Source organism: Kogia breviceps, chromosome 1, assembly GCF_026419965.1.
Source record: "Kogia breviceps isolate mKogBre1 chromosome 1, mKogBre1 haplotype 1, whole genome shotgun sequence".
In the NCBI taxonomy this organism is placed as follows: Eukaryota; Metazoa; Chordata; class Mammalia; order Artiodactyla; family Physeteridae; genus Kogia; species Kogia breviceps.
In genome coordinates this window covers 21,660,747-21,686,775 of record NC_081310.1, presented here as the reverse complement: position 1 = coordinate 21,686,775, position 26,029 = coordinate 21,660,747, and the positions used below count along the sequence as shown (strand labels likewise).

Genomic DNA, 26,029 nt, shown 5'->3' with positions numbered 1-26,029 from the left:
CCAGTGAGACCAAGCTCCTCCCAGATGCCATCTGTATGTTCCAGAGGTACAGAGAATTTAGGTAACTTTGCCAACAACACACAGCTAGTAGATGGATGGGTCGGGATTCAAAGCCAGGCAATCTGACCACAGATTTCCCAAATCCCACACTTCACAAAGGGCCTGGACTAACTGTACCGGAATAATGCAGGTCATGAATGACTTCACAGTTCAGAGGGGGTGGTGGCTGGGAGAGAAGGGAAACTTGATGGAGGAGTTGACCCTTTACGACACGTGGAAGAACAGGTGGTGGGATACATGGAGGTGATGGGGTGCAGGACCCCACTGAACAGATTAGCTTGGCTGTGAGTTTATTAATAGAGGTGAGAAGGGAAGCTTAATTAGAAAAGTAGATTTGGTGGCCTTGACCTGGATTAAATAAAAACGAGTTGAAGAGAAGTTAGAGTCTGCCTTTCCAATTGACTCCCACATCATGTTTCTGTACATGCAACTCTAGGGAAGGAGCTGTTTCTGTGGCCAAGACTCCTATAAATCTTACAGCAAAATGTAATGCATTATAGCCCCAGGAGTCCCACCAGCCTCCAGACACTGCTGTCACAAATTCAGCCAGGACCCATCACCTGGGGGAGGGGAGATGGTGGGAAAGAGCCAAAGCCATGGAAAGGAAGACTCTGTGGCATAGGTACAGCCTCAGGTTCAAGATTAAGATGGAGAGCAGTTACCGCGAGAAGCGAGGAAGTTAGTGGTAAAACCACCCCCAAGGAACCGATAACCCAAAAATCTTTCATATGATCAGCGGTGGAATTGGCGCATCAATTATTTTTCCATTTGTTTAACAAACATTTATTCATGGTCGACCATATGCCAAGTACTGTGTTCACATTTAAAAGCAAATATGCTGATATACTGGTAATTCGCGAAACTCCAAGCAAAATAATAAGGTCCCACTTGGTCTCCACCAAGCCCCCATTTGGGTGTCGCTGGAAAGCCCCAGCCCTGCCCTCAGGGCCCTCACTCTCCTCTCTCAGTGCCACACTGACGTGTGGAGGTGAGGGCCGAAGAGACTCAAAGAACACCCAAAGGAGCTCTCTCGCTCTGACCAAGGAGTCCTTCCCTGGAGCTGGCCAGCTGTGTGTGGATTCTGGGTTAAAAATCTTTTCTCATCCCTGAAACTTGAGTTTGGGGCAGAAATACCACTTTAAGCTACAGAGCAGCCATCAGAGATAAGTGCCCAACTGCTGGAAAAAAAAAAAAAAATCCAAAAAAACAGCCCTTGGCCAAACCCTCCAAGAATCAGCTTCAAAAAGAAGCTGCAGCCTGCAGTGCAGAGGACCAAAATCAGTTTTGCCTGTACATAGAAAGGATGTAACTTATTTTTCCTTTAACCCCAGAGAGTCCATCTCATCTGAGGAGACTAAACAATGACAAGTTATACCTTCAAAGTGCCCTTGAACAAGAAATGAGCACAGAGATGCTGGGAATTCATTGACCTTCTGTGGCAGAGCCTGTGAATAGCAACGCACTGAGCTTCTGCCCCTGAGAATTACTCAGTTGTTCTAATGTCCAGGCAAAGGTGAGGCAAAAGCAGATCCAAACTTAGAAAAGGAAGTTTCGGCATTTTCAAGTTTTCTGAACAACTATGATTGTGCTCACTCAGCCACTTTCATCACCAGAGCTCACCCTCTTTAATCAGTTCCCACGGAGATCTGGAAAATTGATAGATAGAATGATCCCCTGTGAAATGGCTCTTAAAAAAAAAAAAAAAAATGGGTCAGGGAGAAGCTAGTGGCTTGGCCCAAGGCTTAATGCTAAAACAGCTTCAGAATCGAGAACAGAAGTTTCTAGGGTCAGCCTTTACTCTCACAGTAGGTCCCACAGTCTGAGAAGTTGGACAGTAAAATCCAAAATCTTTTTTTAACACCTAGAATCAGCAGCATCAAGTCAGAGCTAAGAAATAAGTAAGTGTTGCCTAGTGCTGCCAGCAAAATAAAGAAAGTGCAAAAATCTAGTTAATTACTCAGGACATGTTGGCAGACACCTCTGCTTGTCTGAATGGTTATTTACATCTGCATTAATTTACACTTGTGGAAGTTTTAAATATTTCTTAAGTAGCAGCAAAGCTCTTACCAGAAACTTTGCTGTTTTGGAAAAATTCCTCTCTTCCATCCCTAATTTATTCACAGGTGTAGGACACCCTGCCACAGAGCCATGGCTCTTGTGCTTAGAGAGATCCTAAATGGGAATTCACACTCAGACATCATACCTAGAGCCACTGCCATCCTCCTGACTCCGCCTGAATCCTCCTGAGCCTGTTCCCCAGACTTCAGACTCTTGCAGTGGGCAGTTCCAAGGCAAGGGCTCTAAGAAAATCTGGACACTCATTAAAACCTGAAAAAAATGGGTGAAGGTGGTCAAGAGGTTAAAACTTACAGTTATAAGACAAATCAGTTCTGGGGACGTAATGTACAGCATGGTGATTATATGTAGTTAACAATACTGTATTGTATATATGAAATTTGCTAAGAGAATAGATCCTAAAAGTTCTCATCACAATAAAAAAAATTTGTAACTATGTGAGGTTGATTGATGTTAACTAGACTTATTGTGGTGATCATTTCACAATATATACAGATAGCAAATCATTATGGTGCACATCAAAAACTAATACTTTTTGTGTTATGTCAGGGACTTCTCTGGTGGAGCAGTGGTTAAGAATCCACCTGCCAATGCAGGGGACACGGGTTCGAACCCTGGTCCGGGAAAATCCCACATGCCGCAGAGCAACTAAACCCGTGCGCCATAACTACTGAGCCTGCGCTCTAGAGCCTGTGAGCCACAACTACTGAGCCCATGTGCCACAACTACTGAAGCCCACACGCCTAGAGCCCGTGCTCCGCAACAAGAAGCCACCACAATGAGAAGCCCACGTGCCACAATGAAGAGCAGCCCCCGCTTGCCACTACTAGAAGAAGCCTGCGCGCAGCAATGAAGACCCAACGCAGCCAAAAATAAGTAATAAAATTTTTTGAAAACTAATACAATGTCATATATCAGTTGTATCTCCATAAAACTGGAAAAATAATGAAAAACAAAAACTTGACAAAAATATATTGAAGAAAAATAAAAGAAAATATTACTTAATCATTTTGAAGTTTTTCATTCATTCAACAAATATTTAATGAGGACATACTTTGTGTCAAAATTGTACCATTAGGCCTTGGAGACACAGATATCCAAAGGTGTATCACATCATCTCTACCTAGGAGGAGTTCACAGTTCAGTGGAGGAAACAAACACTGGGAGAAAAACACAAGAGAATACGTGTTTAGGGGTGGATTGGGATTGAAGTTGACATTTACATAAAACTCAACTATGCAGAAACCAGAAATATTTTCTCTAAATATTCCTTATAGTCTTATCTTGTGCTCAAACCCCAATGACAACACACATACACAAATCTTAAATTTTCCAAAAAAAAAAAAAAAAAAAACTCAGGCTATTCTAGATTAGACACACTTCTTTCACGTAAAGATTCACTGACTTTCCAAGTTCAAATTCCCTATCAGCTCTCTTCCCCTTTCCAAAGGAACTCTGGCCACACACCCACTTCCTTCTCAAGATGGCACCAGGGTGCAGGGGGAAACTTCCTATCCTGTGGGCATCCAGCCCACGTGCTGTCCCCTGTCCTCTCCCGAGGTGTTTCTGGTCTCCTCTGGACACTGGTTCCCTACCCCAGCGTCCACTGCTGTGGCTGATCCCTCTCAGCGTTCTGGGGTGCCACGCTCCCCGCAAGGGCTGGCGCCCAGGGTCTCTGGCCCTCCTCCACAGCCCCCCTTGTCCCAATCCCTGACTCTTCTTTATTTCTGGCTCCTTCAGTATGTCTATAATCCCACGCAGGCCCGTGTAAGTGCCAAATCCCACAGGGTGCGCGCCTTGGCATGGCGGCCAGAGCACAAACCCACACGCCTGCACTACCCCGCTGCTCCAGACGGTAATCGTTTCCTAGGGCTACCGTAGCAAAGTGCCACAAACTGGGGGAGCTCAGAACAACAGCAGTGTATTCCCTCATAGTTCTGGGAGCTACAAGTGTGAAACCACGGCCGTGCCCCTCCGAAGTCTCTACGGGAGGAGTCTTCCATGCCCCTTCCAGTTTGTAGTATATCTTGGTGTCCCTTGGCTTGTGGCAGCCTAACTCCAATCTCTGCTTCCACCTTTACATGGCCTTCTTCCCTGTGTCGGGTGACCTACAATTCAACTCAATTCTCACACTAGCTACCTGAAGATAGTGTCAGATCCCACATGTTAAAGGTTCAGTCCCACAAGCCTTCCCTCTTGCAGACGCCAAACACAAGTCCAGGTGGTTATCTGTGCTACTGATCAACAGGCTATATAAATCGGAGGTTCCCATGACCCTCTCCTTGGGTTCAATTAATTGGCTCACAGAACTCAGGAAGCTAGTTGACTAGTTTACTAGATTACCAGTTTACTACAAAGGATACTAAAGGATATGAATGAACAGATGAAGAGATACATAGGGTGAGGTCTGGAAGGATCCCAAACACAGGAGCTTCTGTCTCCATGGAGTTTGGGGTACACACGGATGTGTTCTGGTTCACCAACTTGGAAGCTCTCTGTACCTTGTCCTTTTGGATTTTTGTGGAGGCGTCATTCATAGGCATGGTTGATTAAATCATCGGCCACTGCTGATCAAAGTCAATCTCCAGCCCCTCTCCCCTCCCTGAGGTAGGGGGTGGGGCTAAAAGTTCCAACCCTCCCATCACATGGTTGGCTCCCTGGCAACCAGCCCCCATCCCAAGGTTACCGGGGGCTTTCCAAAAGTTACCGTATTACCTAAAGTCAGGTGTGGTTTAAAGGAGCTTGTAATGGATAAAAAGACATTCATTCCACCCTTCTTTCTCTGAAGGTATTTGAGGAACTGAGGACAAAAAATAAATAAATAAATATATATATATATGTATGTATGTATGTATGTATGTATGTATTATAACAAAAGATGTTCTCATCGCTCATATTGCTTAGGAAATTTAAAGGGTTTGAGGAGCTGTGAGCCAGAAAGTGTGGACAAAGACCCAATATATATTTTTTATTACAAGTCATAATATCAACTGCCCCATTTCTCCCCTACCCCCACCACTGGGGGTGTAGGGTGTGGAGGGAGGAGGACTTTCCTTGCTTTTACGAGGTGAGAATTTCTCTACCTCATATCCTGAGCTCTCTCTACACTCATAGTAAAAAGTCCATGCTCTGCAGAGGTCCAAATTGGCTCTTGTTATGTAAAGGGTAGATTTGAGTCTTTAGAAAGCCCTTTTCTCTTTCAGCAAAGTCTAACTTTCAAGAATATTGCCTGGTTATAGATTCAAAAACTCTACTATGAAATTTAGAACTGAACCATGACCTTTTGTTGTAGGCTATTTGCCCCCCTCCCTTGAGACATTGATGTAGTGTGTGTGCAGCTACAGGACAACAGGGAACTAAGGACTCTAGTCATGAAAGAACTGCACTTTGATTTAATATCGTTAATATACTACCTGGTACATCTACTATGTGGGCTATGGGAGCACATATGTGATCCCCCGAAGGGACTGTGTCTTATCCATCTTTATTCACAAAATAAGCAACATGCCTGGCAAATGTAGATGCTCATTATGTGGGAGTCTGGAAGGCTTCATGATAGAGGTGACATTGAGTCAGGCCTTGAAAAATAACTGAATAGGATTTTGATCAGGGAAATGGGCAGGAAAGGCATTACAAAGGGCAAAAGAACAAAGGCATAAAAGAGTGACATCTTCAGGAATGCTAAGTAGCCTGACATGACTAGTGGGTGGCAGCAGCTAAGGCTGGAAAGGTCAGCTGAGGCAAATACTAAGGGACGTGAGTGATATGCCACGGAGTTGAGATTCCAGTGGAAAGAAATGGTGATGCAGGTTGAAAGTAGAGAGTGCTTCCCGCATTGTTCACACACATTGTCAGCTGAAAAAGAACGCACCACGTTGGAGCCGTAAGTTAAGTTTTATCTGAGGCCTAACGAGGACTACAGCCCAGGAGACAGACTCTGAGAAACCGGCTCTGAAGAGGTAAGCGGAGAGGTTAGTACATATATGACTTTAGTAAAGGGAGGATGCATGCAGTCAAGCACACATGTTGGCAGAAGGTTGCTGCTCGTCACAAGGAGCAGATGTCTCCATTAATGGTTTTAGTGCTTTTCTAGATATGAGAAGATGCAAGAATTTGGGTTCATAAAATCTTCTCCTGAAAATGTAACTGTCTGAAGGCCTGTTCTGCCAGTTTGACCCAGAGCACAGAGTGCCTCATTCCTGATCTCCGCCCTGAACTCTTTTCAGGGGGTGTTGAAGGTCAGCGACTGCAATGGCTAGTGACTTCAGTCTTGTAGAACCGGGTGGAGAGCGCCAATTTTTATTTGGCAGAATTAACGCCTTGTTGGTCTGTAACAGATTACTGGAGAAGCCAGCATACCTGGGGGTTCTTTCCTGATCCACCGAGACTGATGTCAGGAGATGTAGCTGTTTCCTTCTCAGTCTTAATTATGTCCCTTGGTCCTATCATCATCGATGCTGGGTCAACCTACATTGACATTTCTGAGATTCCAATGTTCATATCTTACAGTAAGGCTGAGGAAAATACCTTAGAGGCAACTAGGCCACAAACTAGGAATATTCCAAAGAAACTAATGAAATGACCAAAGAATGCTTCATTTTTTTCAAAATGGTCAATGCAAATCAAAATGCTGAATTGTGTAGCCAAATATATACATATATATCTCAAATGATAAATACGTTTGTTCATCAAATACAAATTTTGCAATCCCGATGACTGCAATGTGAATATTTTTACCAGTCTTTGTTCCACGACAAAAAGGAGCAGCTTCCCAAGAAGGAAGGATCTTCATCAGCACTTTTTCTCTGCCTTTTAATGAAACATTCTCTGCTCCAACATAAAGGATTTGTGATAAAACTAGTTGTTGTTTTTTTTCCCTTGTCCCCAAACAAGACTTAAATTCAGTCTGTTCAAGATCAAGAAGTACCTTACTATCTTAAATATCACCAGGCATAACATCATCTCTGAGTCTCCCATTATTCTAAGGATGTCCAAGGACAAATAATCATACAGTGTTTATGGATATTGTGAGTCTTTTTTTTTTTTTTTTTTTTTGCGGTATTCGGGCCTCTCACTGTTGTGGCCTCTCCCATTGCGGAGCACAGGCTCCGGATGCGCAGGCGCAGCGGCCATGGCTCACGAGCTTAGTTGCTCCGCGGCATGTGGGATCTTCCCGGACCGGGGCACGAACCCGTGTCTCCTGCATCGGCAGGCGGATTCTCAACCACTGCGCCACCAGGGAAGCCCTATTGTGAGTCTTTATGCAACAGAAACTTGAGAATTTTCTTCCCTTATGCCTTGGCTCTGTATATTATAACTCTCTTTTAAAGGAGAGAATGGGTGTCCATCGACAGATGAATAGATAAAGAAGATGTGGCACATATATACAATGGAATATTACTCAGCCATAAAAAGGAATGAAACTGAGTTATTTGTAGTGAGGTGGATGGACCTAGAGTCTGTCATACAGAGTGAAGTAAGTCAGAAAGAGAAAAACAAATACTGTGTGCTAACACATACATATAGAATTTTTTAAAAAATGGTTCTGAAGAACCTAGGGGCAGGAAAGGAATAAAGACACAGATGTAGAGAATGGACTTGAGGACATGGGGCGGGGGAAGAGTAAGCTGGGACAAAGTGAGAGTGGCATGGACATATATGCACTACCTAATGTAAAATCGATAGCTAGTGGGAAGCAGCCGCATGGCACAGGGAGATAAGCTCGGTGCTTTGTGACCACCTAGAGGGGTGGGATAGGGAGGGTGGGAGGGAGATGCAAGAGGGAGGAGATATGGGGATACATGTATATGTATAGCTGATTCATTTGTTATAAAGCAGAAACTAACAAAAACAACAACAAAAATTCCAGGAGAGAGAAAGAATTGAGGTGAGGGACAGATGAAGATGAATGGCAAAATGTTGATAACTGTTAAATTTGGGTGATGGGTATGTGGGTGCATCATTCTCTCTACTTCTGTATATGTACTTGAAAATTCCCATATTAAAAAGTTTTAAAAATATAAAATAAAATAGATAACCAACAAGGAAATAAATAAATAAATAAAGGAGAGAATGGGACAAAAAAGAAGCTGGAAATTATAATAAAATGCTTTTGAAACATTAAGAATGATGTAAGCAATAACAATGTGCAAAAATATCCTTTTTAGGGCTTCCCTGGTGGCACAGTGGTTGAGAGTCCGCCTGCCGATGCGGGGGACACAGGTTCGTGCCCCGGTCCGGGAAGATCCCACATGCCGCGGAGCGGCTGGGCCCGTGAGCCATGGCCACTGAGCTTGCGCGTCCGGAGCCTGTGCTCTGCAACGGGAGAGGCCACAACAGTGAGAGGCCCGCATACCACAAAAAAAAAAAAAAAAAAAAAAAAAAAAAAAAAATCCTTTTTAAAAGTTGCCTACAAAGATCTCAAAGAAATATGTATTCTGTGGAATTACTTCCAAGGAAAGAGTTATAAGTGAGGCTAATGCAGTCACAAGTGATTTGGAAAAACTAGCATGTTCTAATCTGAAAGATACATAGATAGTGATGTCAACGAAAAAATTAATCAGTTGATCTAAGAAAGAAATGGAAAATTTGAAAACAAACTTATGGTTTCCAGGGCGGAAATGTGGGGAGAGGGATAAACTGGGAGATTGGGATAGACATATATACACTACTATACATAAAATAGATAACGAATAAGGACCTACTGTATAGCACAGGGAACTCTTCTCAATACTCTGTAATGACCTATATGGGAAAAGAATCTAAAAAAGAGTGGCTATATGTATATGTACAACTGATTCACTTTGCTGTATAGCAGGAGCTAACACAACATTGTAAATCAACTAGACTCCGATAAAAATTTTTTTAAAAACCTGGTAAATATTAGGTTTTGTTTATAATTATTATAGTACTTTTATTACTAAATTGTTGTGATTACCTATTCAAACAAAAACAAAAACAAAAAACAAGATAAATGAGCTAAGTACCAACAACAACAACAAAAATGAAATGGAAAATTGTATTGAAGACATTGAGGATTATAACAGAAAAGCTCTGAGAACCGTTCTGCCTGTCAGAGGTCAGAGCACAGTTATATCAGTTTTTTGAGACAGAGGGCTGTGTATTCAATGACGTATTATTGACAGTTTACACCATCCAGATCTAAACGTACAAAGCAAGTAGTGAGTCATGGGTCACCATGGTTCATTACAAGATCAAGAAGAAATGTTACCTTTTAAGGAGTTGTCTTCGTGGTGCTAGGAGAATGTTGCTCTTTATGGTTGAGCAGGTATTTGGGCCAATGGGTAGGTTTGGCGGATGCATAATGCAGACACACAATGCACAGTGGAGGGGGAAAGAGGAGGCCAAAGGGCAAAGAAAATATATTTATGTTTAAATTTTTTTGTCTTGCCATAAACTATGAATTCTATTTCATAGTGGGGTATGGTTCAGAACATCCCATACATTGGAGCAGGGAGCCGTCTAATACCAATTCACGTCCTCCTTATTCTTTTACTAAGTCTTTCAAATTGAACCTTTTTCCACTGCCATTGCTACTACCCTATATCCAAGTTCCATTACATTAAAAGTAGGGTATTGCTGGGAGATTGGGATTGACATAGACTCACTACTATATATAAAATAGATAACTAGTAGGGACCTACTGTCTAGCACAGGGAACCCTTCTCAATACTCTGTAATGCCCAATATGGGAAAAGAATCTAAAAGAGTGGCTATATGTATATGTGTAACTGATTCACTTTGCTGTACACCTGAAACTAACACAACTTTGTAAATCAACTGTACTCTGACAAAAAAATTTTTTTAAAGTAGGGCATGGCAATCGTAGGGGAGCAGAATTTGCCACCCCAAAATGTGTTTCTTTGGAATATTATTTTAAGCTGGTTATTTTCTAAGAAACAGCAGACTTGGGAAAAACTCTGAAGACCAAGTAAGCATTACTCTTTTGTAAGAAACATTTCCATTTGCAAGGGAAAATGCCATTTGTAAGGGTATCATCCACCACTGTACCAGGAAGAGGAGAATGACCAAATTCCTAGAAATTTATCAGTAGAGAAGACTTAAGTTCGCAGAATATGTTCTCCTTGTTTATTGTGCTTTTCCTGGTAACTGACTTTCCAATAACTGACTCTCCCCACGCTCAACACCCTCTTTTGTCTTTAGCTGAAGACAGTGTTTAAGGTGAGGGTTTCAGCCATTCTGGCAGTTATTCAGTTCTCCTGGGTCTCTCCCATGTATACATGTTATTAAACTTTGTTTGATCTTCTTCTGTTAATATGTGTCATGTCAATTTAATTCTTAGAGTAGCCAGAAGAACCTAGAAGGGCAGAGGAAAATTTCTTCCTCCCCAATATAATCACCTCCCATTTCAGGGTTTTTTAACTGGGGAATGCAACAAAATTCATTGGAAAGCTTTTTACAAATACAGCTTTCTTGGGGTCCGCACCAGACCTCCTGAATCAGAAAGTCCAATGGTGGGTGACCCCGCATAGATAGTTATAAATGCTCCACAGCAGATTCTGAATTAGGAATCTCTGATTAGGAATCACTAACCAAACAACCTGGCTTCTTAACTCACCCTCCACCATTGCATACCATCTCTCTGTTAACCTCCCTTGAGCATCTCTTTGATAACATCCAAAATCATCAGAAATTCCCAATAATGAACAGGACCGTTGATACTTGGCTCCCACCCACTGATCCCATATGCATTTCTGATCTTACCTCTCACTCTCTCACAGTTTGGCCAAATAGGTCTACTCTCCGGCTGGCATTTCAACCCTTGAGCTGGGACTCCTGCCACCCCCTCATCTGGCAGGTCCCCCGGTGAGGACACCCGCCCCAACACACATCCATCAATTGCTCCTTAACAAATATTCCCAGTCCTTCGAGACTCACCTCATGTCCAGATTCCATAATGCTTTCTGTGCTCACTCAGGACTCTGTCCACTGCCAGAAATGTTCTCTCTGTCCTCTGAATTCTTAGAGCACTTTGTGTGGTCCTGGGGAAGGTAAGTACATGATATGATGGAGCGGGGTGTGTCTAGGTGCACAGACTCAAGGAACCCAGAGCAATTTCTTTACAATTTAATGTTTTTTAAATGTATGTGAGTTTTGGGACTTCCCTGGTGGTCCAGTGGTTAAGACTGTGCTCCCAATGCAGGGGGCCTGGGGTTCAATCCCTGGTCAGGGAATTAAATCCCGCATGCCACAACTAAAGATCCTGCATGCTGCAACTAAAAAAAAAAAAAGATCCCGCGTGCCACAACAAAGATCTCACAAGCAGAAACTAAGACCCAGCACAGCCAAATAAATAAATAAATATTAAAAAATTTTAAATGTATGTGAGTTTTGAATTCTCCACAATCTATTTATGGAGACCACTAATCCCTCAGGCAGATGTGCTATGTTTATTCTGAAGCTTCTGTTACCCTGGGCACACGCCGTGTACCCCAGCAATACATCACTTGAAGTCACATGGCTGAGTAACAAAGGGAGAAAGATTTAATAAAGAGGTTTTAAATAATAAATAGATAAATGAAAAGTAAAGTCCAATTCTTATCCTTTCTATTGTTAAGAGCTGCTCCTAATGTCTAAGCTTGCAGACCTGACCATCTCAGTAATGAGAAAAAGCAAAGCTTCTGGTTAGCAAGACTCACTGCTCTTAGAAGGCATCTGGAATACCTCCTGATTTCTGAGCAGGCCATTTGGTGTCCCCTACCCTGACCTCAACAGGCTTCACAAAATATTTCTTCTAAACACATACTCCTTCTCTCCAAGAGGAATTTGGGTGAATAAAATTTCTTCCATTTCATTATGTAAGAAGAAAATTCTGTGGCGATTCATCCAGGTATGTTGCACATAGGCCACCACCCCAGATATTTCAATATCCACCACCACTATTTTAGATTAAAACTAGTCAGTAGCTACATTAGGGAGAAAAACTATATATGTTTTGTTTTTTTCTATCTTTATGTAACATACTTATCACAGCCAAACCTGTGAAAGAAAAGCCCAGCTACATCTGTCACTACCATAATAAGAAAATACTTGCCTCTAAAACTTTATGTTAATACACTAACACATTTTAAACCTGGCTATCTATGGCTATCTATCAACTATAAATAGCAGTGAAAAGAAATAAACTCCGTCACAGCTGGAGGAGGCACAGACAAGAGGGTAAAACCCCAGGCCCTCAGCATATCAAAGCCAAAGAGTATGTTAACTTTACAAATGAAAAGGCAAAGATCATTTGGAGAAGACCCAGCTCCCGCAATCCTCCCACATCCCCTTTGCCCAGTTTTTCTCAACAGTCTTCAACCTTTTTTTGTGCACGCCCACCCCATCATCTGTATGGATAAACGGGGTTTTTTATTGCTTTTTTTTTTTTTTTTTTGTGGTACGCGGGCCTCTGACTGTTGTGGCCTCTCCCGTCGCGGAGCACAGGCTCCGGACGCGCAGGCTCAGTGGCCATGGCTCATGGGCCCAGCTGCTCCGCGGCATGTGGGATCTTCCCAGACCCGGGCACGAACGCGTGTCCCCTGCATCGGCAGGCGGACTCTCAACCGCTGCGCCACCAGGGAAGCCCTTTATTGCATTTTTTAAATTTTTATTTTATTTTTTTTTATACAGCAGGTTCTTACTAGTTATCTATTTGATACATATGACTGTATATATATCAATCTCAATCTCCCAGTTCACCCCCGCCCCCTGCTTTCCCCCCTTGGTGTCCATGCATTTGTTCTCTACATCTCTGTCTCTATTTCTGCCCTGCAAACCTATTCGTCTGTACCATTTTTCTAGATTCCACATACGTGCATTAATATACGATATTTGTTTTTCTCTTTCTGATTTACTTTACACTGTATGACAGTCTCTGGATCCGTCCTTGTCTCTGCAAATGACCCAGTTTCATTCCTTTCTATGGCTGAGTAATACTCCATTGTATATATGTACCACATCTTCTTTATCCATTCATCTGTCGATGGGCATTTAGGTTGCTTCCATGACCTGGATATTGTAAATAGTGCTGCAATGAACACGGGGGTGCATGTGTCTTTTTGAAATATGTTTTTTTCTGGGTATATGCCCAGTACTGGGACTGCTGGATGATATGGTAATTCTATTTTTAGTTTTTTAAGGAAATGTTTAATGTTACATCTTGGCATGTCCCATCTGAATCCAGAGATGTGAAAAGGCATCCAGGACATGCAGCTCCAGCTACCTCCTCACCAGGCTTCCCAGAGTCCTCCTTATCGCATTCTAATTTGGATATGAACAGTCCGTCTCTCAAATTCCAGGCTTAGAATGACTCAAATTTTATCCCTAAAGAGGCTTAGTAAAGCAGATGAGCTAACTGTGACCTTAAATCATCTTTTAAGAATAGAAAAATGATGCATGTCACCTTTAAAAAGCCAGCCATTCAATAACAACATAATGGGCTCATAAGAGTGGTAATTATTTTTTCCCATGATGCAAACCATACACAGTAGACTGTTTCAAAAGAGAAGTACAATTTACTTCTCTTCCATCTTCACATTAGGAGGTCATCTACATGCTTTGGGCTCCTCATATTACAGTCTCAAGAGCAATGAGTAATTTACATGTCTGATTACTATTTGCACCGGTCAGTTAGTCAAAATATATTGTCAGATTAACTAGCAGATAGTGGAGACCTGTCACAGTGGGACACAAAAGTAAAAGTTTTTGTTTGTTTTCTGTACGTGGGCCTCTCACTGTCGTGGCCTCTCCTGTTGCGGAGCACAGGCTCCGAACGCGCAGGCTCAGCAGCCATGGCTCACGGGCCCAGCCGCTCCGCGGCACGTGTGATCCTCCCAGACCGGGGCACGACCCCGCGTCCCCTGCATCGACAGGCGGAGTCTCAACCACTGTACCACCAGGGAAGCCCAAAGTAAAAGGTTTTTTTTTTTTTTTTTTTTTGTTTGTTTGTGGTACGCGGGCCTCTCACTGTTGCGGCCTCTCCCGTTGTGGGGCACAGGCTCCGGATGCACAGGCTCAGCGGCCATGGCTCACGGGCCCAGCTGCTCCGCGGTATGTGGGATCTTCCCGGACCGGGGCACGAACCCGTGTCCCCTGCATCGGCAGGCGGATTCTCAACCACTGCGCCACCAGGGAAGCCCAAAGTAAAAGGTTTTTAGACGACGGGTAGAAAGGAGTAAGAGCTGGAGCAGTGATTTCCAATCTTTTCCCTAAGATGATGCCTTTTTTATTTCAAGAAATTTTAGGACTCTGGTTAAGACAGCAGACTATACACACTCATTAGGATCTGCTCCATCAAAAACCCCACAAACAATGGAAAGGGGACTTGTAGGAAGGTTAATATCCTGGAACAAAGATAATGGGATAAAGATGATAGCAGCACAATACTGGAAACTGGAAAGCAGATGAATGAGGGGTGACTGATGCTGAAGACCTAAGAAAGCTGAATCCTAAATCATCTCCATGTACCTCTAGGAATGGAGAAGCTAAACACAAGGGGTTTGACTGAAAGTCTATTTAAGATACAATTAGACCCCCACCCCCTCATTCCCTCAGCCCTGCCTTGGCTGAAGATGAGAGGCTTACTCTCCAGGAGGGTCAAAAAGGCAGGACACTAGGCACAGCTGAGAGTAGAGACCGCTAATTAAAAATACGAAGGGCATAAGTTGAAGGTTTAAAGACTGATTCTGAGAGACTACTACCTCCCCCAGCTCAAGCTAACTTCTACTCAGTTCCTAGACACTGTTGGCCAGACTTAACCTCTTAAAAAGGAGACTGGAGGAGGCTTCTCTGTAGAATTTGATCCTAATTAAAAATGACCTAAAGATACTGACATTAAGAGATTCCCCAGAGAAATGCTCCAGCCAGATAACCTAGTGAAGCCCACACTTGACAAGCCCCTCCCAATGGCACAAAGTCTCCAATGGGCTTTGTGGAGGCTCCACTCATGTACATAAACAGAGGGCCTCGGATCACTGGGACATTTGAGAAAAATCTCTAAGATGAAAGAGAGACCAAAACAAACAAGCAGAAGAAGGCAATTTGGAGAAAACAGTATCTGTGCAAAGAAAATTTAAAAGAAATTCAAAAAATAACTATGTGGACTTGCCTCTTGGCTCAGTGGTTAAGAATCTGCCTGCCAATGCAGGGGACACGGGTTCAATCCCTGGTCTGGGAAGATCCCACATGCCGTGGAGCAGGGCTTGAGTTAGTCACAGAGTCAAGGCCTCAGGTAGGGGAAGCTTCAGGGCCTGAGTTAGGTACAGCCTCAGGTCTTCACTTAAGGACAGCGACAGGGCTTTCTTTGGGACAGTGTCAGGACCTTGGATAGAAATGTGTCAGGATATTAGCTCAGGATAGTGTCCGGATCTTAGTTATTGATTGCAGCAGGGCCCTTGTTAGGGACAGATTCCAGGCCTTAGTGAGAGATAGTGTCAAGAACTTAGTTACTGAGAGCATCAGGGCCTTCTTTAGAACCCATGTCAGGGCTTCAGGTAGGGACAGCATCAGGGCCTGACTTAGGACGAGCGACAGGGCCTGAGTGAGGCCTAGCGTCAGTCCGTTAGCTGGGGACACTGTCAGGGCATGACACAGGAGCAGCATCAATGACTTTGTTGGATCAGCATTATGGTCTTCGTTAAAGCCCGTGCGGCACAACAACTGAGCCCACATGCCACAACTACTGAAGCCCATGTGCCTAGAGCCTGTGCTCCACAACAAGAGAAGCCACTGCAATGAGAAGCCCACACACTGCAACAAAGAGTAGCCCCCGCTCGCCACAACTAGAGAAAGCCTGATCGCAGCAGTGAAGACCCAATACAGCCAAAAAATAAATATATTTTTTAAAAAGCACTATGTTCTTAGAAACTGGAAACATGATGACAGAAATGAAAGTCCCAGTAGAAGGGTGAGAAGTTAAAACTCAAGAAATCTCTCAGAAATAGAGTCAAAGAGATGGAAGACAGGAAAAGAGAAAAAATAAATAAATTAGTGAAAAGAGCACCAGGTTGGCAGGTCCAACACCTCAACAAAAGTATTTCAAATAAACTGATGTTCTCTACTTTCCACATGGAAAAGAAGAAATTAGCGCAGAAATAATTGAGATTTCCCAGGATAGAAGGACATGAGAGTCCAGGTTGAAAGGGCCTACTGAGTACCCAGCAAAACAGATGAAAACAAAAACATTCGCTGTGAAGTTTTGGACCATTGGGGATAAGAGAAAATTCTAGAAGCTTTCAGAGAGAGGGAAAATGGGGAGCAGGGGAATTTCAACAAAAGTATAGGTAATCAAAAAGACTTTGGATTTCTCAACAGCAATCCTGGAAACTAGAAGATAAAAAAGCAGGGGAAATGTTTTCCAATTCAAAATTTTACACAGTCAGACTATAATTAAGTGTGTGGTAGAATAAAGATATTTTTAGATATTTAAGTTCTCAAAACACTCACCATGCATCCTTTCTCAGGGAGATATTCATACAAGAGGACATGTTCCGCCAAAACAAGGAGTAAACTAAGAAAGAGAAAGACACTGGATCCAGGAAACAGAATCAAACACAAAGGAAATTTCTGGGATGATGATGAAAAAGGTCCTCAAGATGGTGGCTGTTTCAGTAAGCAGAGAGCATAACTAGCCCAGTCTGGAGAAGGTCAGGAGGCTCTGGAATTATCAAGAAGATGAAATTGATAAAAATACCTAATGTTGTTACATATTGAGAGCAGATTTATACACTAGGAACAAGTTGGAAGAATGAATTAGTGGTAAGTACAAGGAAAGCTAATCAACTAGACAAGGCAGGAAGTTTTACAGCAAAGAAAAGGTAATCATAGTATACTACATGGCTCAGTTGTGAATAGCATTTACTTAAGTCATAAGGATGCAAACAATGACTATTGATTTAACCACATATGTGATGGAAAGAGGGGGTAGTATGTGCAGAAAACTAAATTCCTCTCTTCCTTGGTGGGAAATAAGTCGATTATTCCTAACACCAAGAATCAAGAAAGAACAAAAAAGCATGTTGTTTAGAAAAAGGGAGGTAAATACCAAAGAATTGTTAAGTACTTACTTCTGAAGAGCAGGAAATGGGAGGAGGAAGTGGGAGTGGAAGGAGAACACCTATCTGAGCTTTTCACTTTTACGACTTGACCCTAAACTATGTACATGCATAACTTTTTAAAAAAACTATTGTTAAAGTAAAAAGAAATTTTATATAACCCCTGCATACATTTAATGTCTATTGACTGAGAAAGAACAGGATAAAAGCGACTATCAGTAGTGAAATGTTTTAAAATACATTTGAACTTCCTTAATCAGAGTAGCATTTACATACATTGGAAAAACAGTAGTTCTATGTAAGTGCAAAACACATAATTCATTCATCCCTAGGCAGTCCTCAGTGCACGATGGATTTACTCACCTCACAGGTTTTAGTAGTTAAGAAACTTAACTTCTCTACGTGGATGGACCTAGAGACTGTCATACAGAGTGAAGTAAGTCAGAAGGAGAAAAACAAATATTGTATAATATCGCTTATATGTGGAATCTAGAAAAATGGTAGAGATGAACTTATTTGCAAGGAAAAAATAGAATCACAGAGGTAAGGAACAAACTTATAGTTACCAATAGGGGAAGGGGGGGTGGGATGAATTGGGAGATTGGGACTGACATATATACCCTACTATGTATAAAATAGATAACTGATGAGAATCCTGTATAGCACAGAGAACTCTACTCAGTGCTCTGTGGTGACCTAAATGGAAAGGAAATCTAAAAAAGGGTAGATATATGTATATGTATGACTGAATCACTTTACTGTACAGCAAGAAACTAATACAACATTGTAAAGCAACTATACTGCAATAAAAATTAATTTAAAAAATATCCAGTACTGCAGCAACATGAATGGACCTAGAGATTGTCATACTTAGTGAAATATTCAGACACAGAAAGACAAATATCACATGATATCGCTTATATGTGGAATCTAGAAAAAAGTATACAAGTAAACTTATTTACAAAACAGAAGTAGAGTCACAGATGTAGAAGACAAACTTATGGTTACCAGGGAATGGGAGGGGGATAAATTGGGAGATCTGGACTGACATACACACACTACTATATATAAAACAGATAACTAATAAGGACCTGCTGTATAGCACAGGGAACACTACACAATACTCTGTAACGACCTATATGGGAAAAGAATCTAAAAAAGAGTGGATATATGTATATGTATAACTGATTTACTTTGCTGTACACCTGAAATTAACACAAAATTGTAAAAGAGGGAGGGGATATGGGGACATGTGTATGCATATGGCTGATTCACTTTTTTGTGCAACAGAAACTCACACAGTATTGTGAAGCAATTATACTCCATTAAAAAAAAAATCTTATTCAGTCTCTGCCCAAGAAACCAGTACCCTGTGTAAAAACATTGTGTGTCAACAGTTTACTTTGCTGCAGAGCAAAGAACGCGGCACTGATGTGATTCTTCACAAATCTTAGCTTGGCCACCAAGCAATATTACCCACCATCCTGAGAAATTTCTTACTTTCCCACCATGTCAAACCTTTGGAAGAAATGCTGCAAATCAACAAACGAATTTTTAGAATTAGACATAGAACAATGAGATATAATTGAGAAGCCGGTACTTCACCTTTTTGGTCAAATGAATTCTGACAGGGTGCCAAGATAATTCAATGGAGAAAGAATAGTCTTTCAACATACGGTGCTAGGACAACTGGACTGCCACCAGCAAGAGAATGAAAGTAGATTCCTTCCTCACACCATATACAAAAATTAACTTTAAGGATCATAAACCTAATTGTAAGAGTTAAAACCATAAGACTCTTAAAAGTAAACAAACCTGCAAATACCTTCATGACCTTGGATTAGGCAATAATTTCTTAGGTATGACACCAACAGCACAAGTAACCAAAGAAAAAAATAAATTGGACTTCATCAAAATTAAGACTTTATATGCTTTAACAGACACCATCAAGAAAATGTAAGGACAACCCACCAAATGGGAGAAATATTTGCAAATCATATATCTAAAGGACTTGTATCTAGACTGTATAAAGAATTCTTATAACTCAATCATTTTAGAAAATGAATAACCCAATTTAAAAATGGGCAGCTCTTTCTCAGCTGGAACCATGGAGGGTGCGGAAGAGAAGAAAAAGAAGGTTCATGCTGTTCCAGAAAACCTTAAGAAAAAGTGAAAGAATTTTGCAGAGCTTAAGATCAAGTGCCTGAGAAAGAAGTCTGCCCAAAAGATGCTTTGAAAGGCAGGGAGAAAGCTTATCTATGAAAAAGCTAAGCACCATCAGAAGGAATCCAGGAAGATGTACAGAACCGAAATTCGAATGGCTAGGATGGCAAGAAAAGCCAGCAACTTCTATGTACCCGCGGAACCCAAATTGGCATTTGTCATCAGGATCAGAGGTGTCAATGGTGTAAGCCCAAAGGTTCAAAAAATGTGGCAGCTTCTTAGCCTCCGTCAGATCTTCAATGGTACCTTTGTGAAGCTCAATGGCACCTTTGTGAATTCTCAGTATGTTAAGTAACATGCTGAGAATTGTGGAACCATACACTGCGTGGGGGTACCCAAACCTGCAGTCAGTAAATGAACTGATCTACAAGCGTGGTTATGGCAAAATCAACAAGGGGCGAAGTGCCCTGACAGATAATGCATTGGTTGCTCCATCTCTTGGCAAATATGGCATCATCTGCAGGAAGGATCTGATTCATGAGATCTATACCAATGGAAAACATTTCAAAGAATCAGACAACTTGCTGTGGCCCTTTAAATTGTCTTCTCCGTGAAGCAGAATGAAGAAAAAGACCGCCCATTTGGTAGAAGGTGGAGATGCTGGCAACAGGGAAGACTAGATCAACAGGCTTATTAGAAGGATGAACTAAGGTATCTATCTACCATGATTATTCTTGTAATCTGGTCAGTTAATAAACAGTGACTGCTCTCAAACTGGAAAAAAATAAATTAATTAAAATGGGCAAAGGATCTGAATAGACCTTTCTCCAAAAAATGGCTAATAATCTCATGAAAAAGTGCTCAGTGTCATTATCCATCAGGGAAACACCAATCAAAACCACAGTGAGATGGCACTTCACATCCTGTCACAAAGTAGATAATCACAAGTGTTGTGGAGGATATGGAGAAAAGGGAACCCACATACATTGCAGGTGGCCATGTAAAATGTTGCGTCTGCTGTGGGAAACTCTCTGGCAGTTCTTCAAAATGTTAAATGTACAGTTACCATAGGACACAGCAATTCTAATCCTAAGAATATACCTGAGAGAAATAAAAACATATGTCCACACAGAAACCTATACACAGATGTTTATAGCAGCATTATTCACAATAGCCCCAAAATGGAAACAACCCAAATGTCCATCAGCTGATGACTGGATAAATAAAATGTGGTATATCCATGTAATGTAATATTATTTGACAATGAAAAGGAATGAACTTTTCCAATATAGCACTGATACATGTTATAAACTGGAGGAAACTTGAAAACATTATGTTAAGTGAAAAGAGTCAGTCACAAAAGGCCACATATTATATCATTTCCTTTAAATGAAATATCCAGAATGGGCAAATCTATAAAGATAGGAAATAGATTAGAGATGGACAGGGGAATTCCCTGGTGGTCCAGTAGTTGGGACTCTGCGCTTTCACTGCTGGGGCCCAGGTTTGATCCCTGGTCAGGGAACTAAGATCCCGCAGGCCACACGGCGTGGCCAAAAAGAAAAAGAAAAAAAAAGATCAATGATTGACTAGGGGTGGGAGGTGGGGGGAAAATGGGAAGTGACTACTAGTGGGTGTGAAATTTCTTTTTGGGTTGATGAAAATGAAAAGTTGATTGTGATGATGATTGCACAACTCTGTGAATAGACTAAAGCCCATTGAACTGTACACTTTAAATGAGTGAATGATATTTCTATAAAACTGTTAAAAAAGAAAAAAAATTCTTAGGAATAAATTTAGCCAAGGCAACAAAAGACTTGTATATTGAAAACTGAGAAGCAAATGAGAAGCTGAGAGATGTAAATGAACAGAAAGACATCCTGTGTTCATGGATTGGAAGAGTTAACATTGTTAAGTGACACTGCTATCTAAAGCAATCTACAGATTCAATGCAATCCCTATTAAAATGTCAGTGGTGTGTATTGCATTGTATTGGTTTGTTTTGTTTTGTTTCTTGAAGAAATAGAAAAATTCAACCTAAAATTTATATGGAAGCTCAAGGGACCCCAAATAGCCAAATAAATCCTGAAAAAGAGAAACAAAGTTGGAGAACTCATGTTTCTTGATTTCAAAACCAACGACAAAGTTCTAGTAAGAAAACTGGTTATCCACATGCAAAAGAACGAAAATGGACTCTGATCTTACATCATATATAAAAATTAACTCAAGAAGAATCAAAGAGCTAAACTTAAACACTAAAACTACAGAAATCTTAGGAAAAAACATGGGAAATCTTCAAGACATTTGATTTGATAATGATCTTGGATATGATACCAAAGTCACAGGCAACAAAAGAAAACATAAGTAAGTTGGACTTTATCAAAATTAAAGATTTTATGCCTCAAGGGAGAGTGAAACAACACCATAAAATATTTTCAAATTATATATCTGATAGGGGATTAATATCCAGACTATGTAAAAAACTCCTAAAACTCAACAACAGCAAAAACCCAATTAAAAAATGGGCAAAAGATTTGAATAGATATTTCTCTAAAGAAGATATACAAATGGCCAACAAGCACATGAGAAGATACTCAACATCACCAGTCACTAGGGAAATGCAAATCAAAACCACGAGATACCACTTTTAACCCGTTAGGATGACTACCATATAAAATGGAAAATGACCAGTGTTGATGAGGATATGGAGGAATTGGTGGGGCATGCATTGCTCATGGAAATGTAAGATGGTGGAGATGCTTTGGAAGACAGTTTGTGGTTCCTCAGAAAGTTAAACATAGAATTACTGTATGATACAGCAATTCCAATTGTGAGCATACACCCCAAAGAACAGAAAACAGGGACTCAGATAAATACTTGTATACCAATGTTCATAGCAGCACTGTTCACACATAAGCCAAAGAGCGGAAACAACCCAACTCATCTGTCTATCCACAGATGAGTGGATAAACAAAAGGTGGAATATACATACAATGGAATGTTATTCAGCCATAAAAAGAAATGAAATTCTTATTAATGCTACATGGATGAACCTTGAAAACACCATGCTAAGTGAAATAAGCCTGAAACAAAAGTACAAATATTATATGAGTCTACTTATCTGAAACACCTAGAACAGGCAAATTCATAGAGACAGAAAGTAGAATAGCGGTTACCAGGAGCTTTGGGGGCATGTGGAGTGAGTAGTTATTGTTTAATGGGTACAGAATTTCTGTTTGGGATGATAGGAAAAAAAGATCTGGATATAGATAATGGTGACGATTTTTTAAAAAAAGATAGTGGTGATGGTTACACAACACTGTGAGTGTACTTAATGACACCAAATTGTAAAATTAAAAAGGGTTAAAATGGTAAATTTTATTGTATGTATATTTTACCACAAAGCGGGGTTGGGGGGGGAAGGGGGACATCATTGCCATCCTGACAGTTCTTGTTACTGTCTTTTTCTAAATTAAAAAAAAGTTTCCCTAATAATCCTGTTTCTTGGGACTTCACTGGTAGTCCAGTAGTTAAGAATCTGCCTTCCAATGCAGGGGACACAGGTTCGATCCCTGATCCGGGAACTAAGATCCCACATGCTGCGGGGCAACTAAGCCCACGCACCACAACTACTGAGCCCATGCGCCACAAGAAGAGAGAGAAGCCCGAGTGCCGCAACAAAGAGCCCACACACCACAACGGAAGATCCTGCATGCCACAAGGAAGATCCCACATGCTGCAACTAAGACCCAAAGCAGCCAAAATTTTTTAATTAATTAATTAATTAAAAAAATAATAACCCTATTTCTCTACATCCTTCCTTTTTTAAAGGTTAGTGTTTGTGTAAAAGATAATTTGCATAAAGAAATTTAATATTCACTATTAACCATGTTATAAACTTTTAGAGGAGTTAAAATTTTTGATTCAATAAGGGACATTTAAAAAAAAAACCACTTTCTGTGGGTTAATATTCAACTGGCCAGTATTGCAATACCTAGTTTGTACCTTATTTAAGTGATCTTGGACAAGTTACTTGAACTCTTCAATCTTCAGTTTCCCCACCTGTGAGTAGGTAGAATACTTCCCCCACAGGATTTCTATAAAAATTCAGTTATATCAGAGTTTTTTGTGGAATTTGACAGGCTAATCCTGAAGTTTCTAGAAAAGTGTAAAGGACCAAGACTAGCCAAGACACACTTGAAGAAGAACAAGAAAATGGGTCTTGCCCTATCAAATATCAAGAATTATTATAAAGCTCTAGGAATGAGAGAGTGGAGACACAGGGGTTACAAACTGAACAATGAAATAAAATAGAAGTTCCAAAAACAGAGCCAGATGTATATATATAAACTTATGATAAGGCTGCCATTGCTTATCAGTGAGGAAATTCATGGTTACAGGGACTACTGCTATCTCCATGGGAAAAGAAAGAAAGAAATATTGCCCTATTTCACAGCAAACACAAAAATCAATTCCAATGGATAAAGAAGATGTGATGTGTATATATATGTATGTATATATACAATGGAATACTACTCAGCCATAAAAAAGAGTGAACTTATGTGATGTACTGTTTTGAAAATGATGATTTATTCACTGAAGCAACAGCTTCAGGATCTCTATTTGCAATAATTTACAAATACTTTCTAATTAAGATATTTCACTTAAAAAAATGAAATTTTGCCATTTTCAGCAACACGGATGGACTTGGACTTGGAGGGTATTACGCTTAACGAAATAAGTCAGACAGAGAAAGACAAATACTGTATGTTATCACTTACATGTGGAATCTTAAAAAACGCAATCAACTAGTGAATATAACAAAAAAGAAACAGACTCACAGACAAAGAGAACAAACTAGTGGTTATCAGAAGGGAGAGGGAAGTGGGGAGGGGCAAGGTAGGAGTAGGGGATTAAGAGATACAAACTACTATGTATAAAATAAATAAGCTACAAGGATATATTGTACAACTCAGGGAATATAGCCAACATTTTATGATAGCTATAAATGGAGTGTAACCTTTAAAAACTGTGAATCGCTGTGTTGTACACTTGAAACATATAATATTGTAAATCAACTATATCTCAATTTTTTATGAAATTTTTAGAAGACAATACAGGCATATGTTCATAACCTTGACTGCACAGAAATGGCACAAAAAGCATAAATCATATAAGGGAAAGTTTGGTAAATTGGACTAAGCTAAAATTAAGAATGCCTGTTCACCAAAAGACAACGTAAGGAAAATGAAAAGAGAAGCTATTGGTTGCAACACACAGTTGAGGTAGTGTCTTGGTCCATTCAGGCTGTGTAACAAAATACCACAGACTTGGGTGGCTTATAAAAAATAGAAATTTACTTCTCACAGTTCTTGAGGCTGAAAAGTCCCCGACTAAGGTCCCTGTAGACTCAGTGTCTGGTAGGAGTCCACTCCCTAGTCCTAGACAGCCATTGTCTCCCTGTATCCTCACGTGATGTAAAGGACAGGGGCTCTCTCTCTGACCTCTTTTTAATCCCATTCATGAGGGTTCCACCCTCATGACCTCATCACCTCCCAAAGGCCCCACCTCTGATCACCATCACACTGGGGGGTAGGTTTCAACATCTGAAGTTTGCAGGGACACAAACATTCAGTCTCTAGCAGGTAGTACCTGAAATATGTAAAGAATTCCTACAACTCTATAATTAAAAGATACAGATCCCAATCGAAAAGAGTTGGCAAAAGATCTGAACTAGCTCTTTGCAGAAGAAGAAATATAAATAGCCATAGCCAAATGAAAATGTGCTCAACCTCATTCGTAATCAGGGAAAAACAAAATTAAAACCACAACGGGATACCATTTCACACCTACCAGACTGGCGAGAAAGTTAAAAGGAGAATGGCTCCCTCTGAGGAAGGAGGAGGATGCTTCCAGGGGAAGCACACAGGGCATTTCAAAGGTAAAGCTGAACACAGGTGTTCGCTCTACTATAGTTCTTTACACATAACATGTATTTTATTTTTTTTGCGGTACGCGGGCCTCTCGCTGTTGTGGCCCCTCCCGTCGCGGAGCACAGGCTCCGGACGCGCAGGCTCAGCGGCCATGGCTCACGGGCCCAGCCGCTCCGCGGCACGTGGGATCTTCCCGGACCGGGGCACGAACCCGCGTCCCCCGCATCGGCAGGCGGACTCTCAACCGCTGCGCCACCAGGGAAGCCCATAACGTGTATTTTATGAACACTCTTTGAAGCTACTCAGTATTTAAGCAGAACAATTAAATGAGACGATGACTCAGTAAAATACACAGCACAGTGGCTGGCATATGGTAGGTGCCCATTCTTCTAATTCTTGTTTCACTGTAAATATTTGAGAACAAATTTGAACAAAACTAAAGAGCGGCTTTCTCGCAACTCCAGTACTTGTTGGTAGATAGAAGAAGACTAGAGGATCAGACTCCAGATCTATTCAAAGACAGGAACAAACAAGTCTGCCCACTCCCGGTCCCCCATCCTACAATCTAGTTGTTTATTCCAATTTTACTAAAAATAAACATCTAAAAGTGTTTCATCCTTTCTCCCATCTCTTCAGATCTCTTTCTGACTAAAAAATAGTCCTTTTGTGAAATCATTATGAGAGAAGCCACAGCCCAGTGGTGGAATAAATGAAAATCGAGGC

The 26,029-nt window shown here is 41.0% G+C and overlaps 1 protein-coding gene and 1 pseudogene across 2 annotated transcripts in view; one reads left to right on the top strand and one right to left on the bottom strand.

The window, feature by feature from the left end:
* Window positions 1-26,029, bottom strand: part of CNIH3 (cornichon family AMPA receptor auxiliary protein 3) — a 288,908-nt gene that overhangs the window by 143,353 nt on the left and 119,526 nt on the right. The gene's annotated exons all lie outside the window — the stretch shown is intronic.
* On the top strand, window positions 19,318-20,083 carry LOC131759929 (large ribosomal subunit protein uL30 pseudogene; annotated as a pseudogene).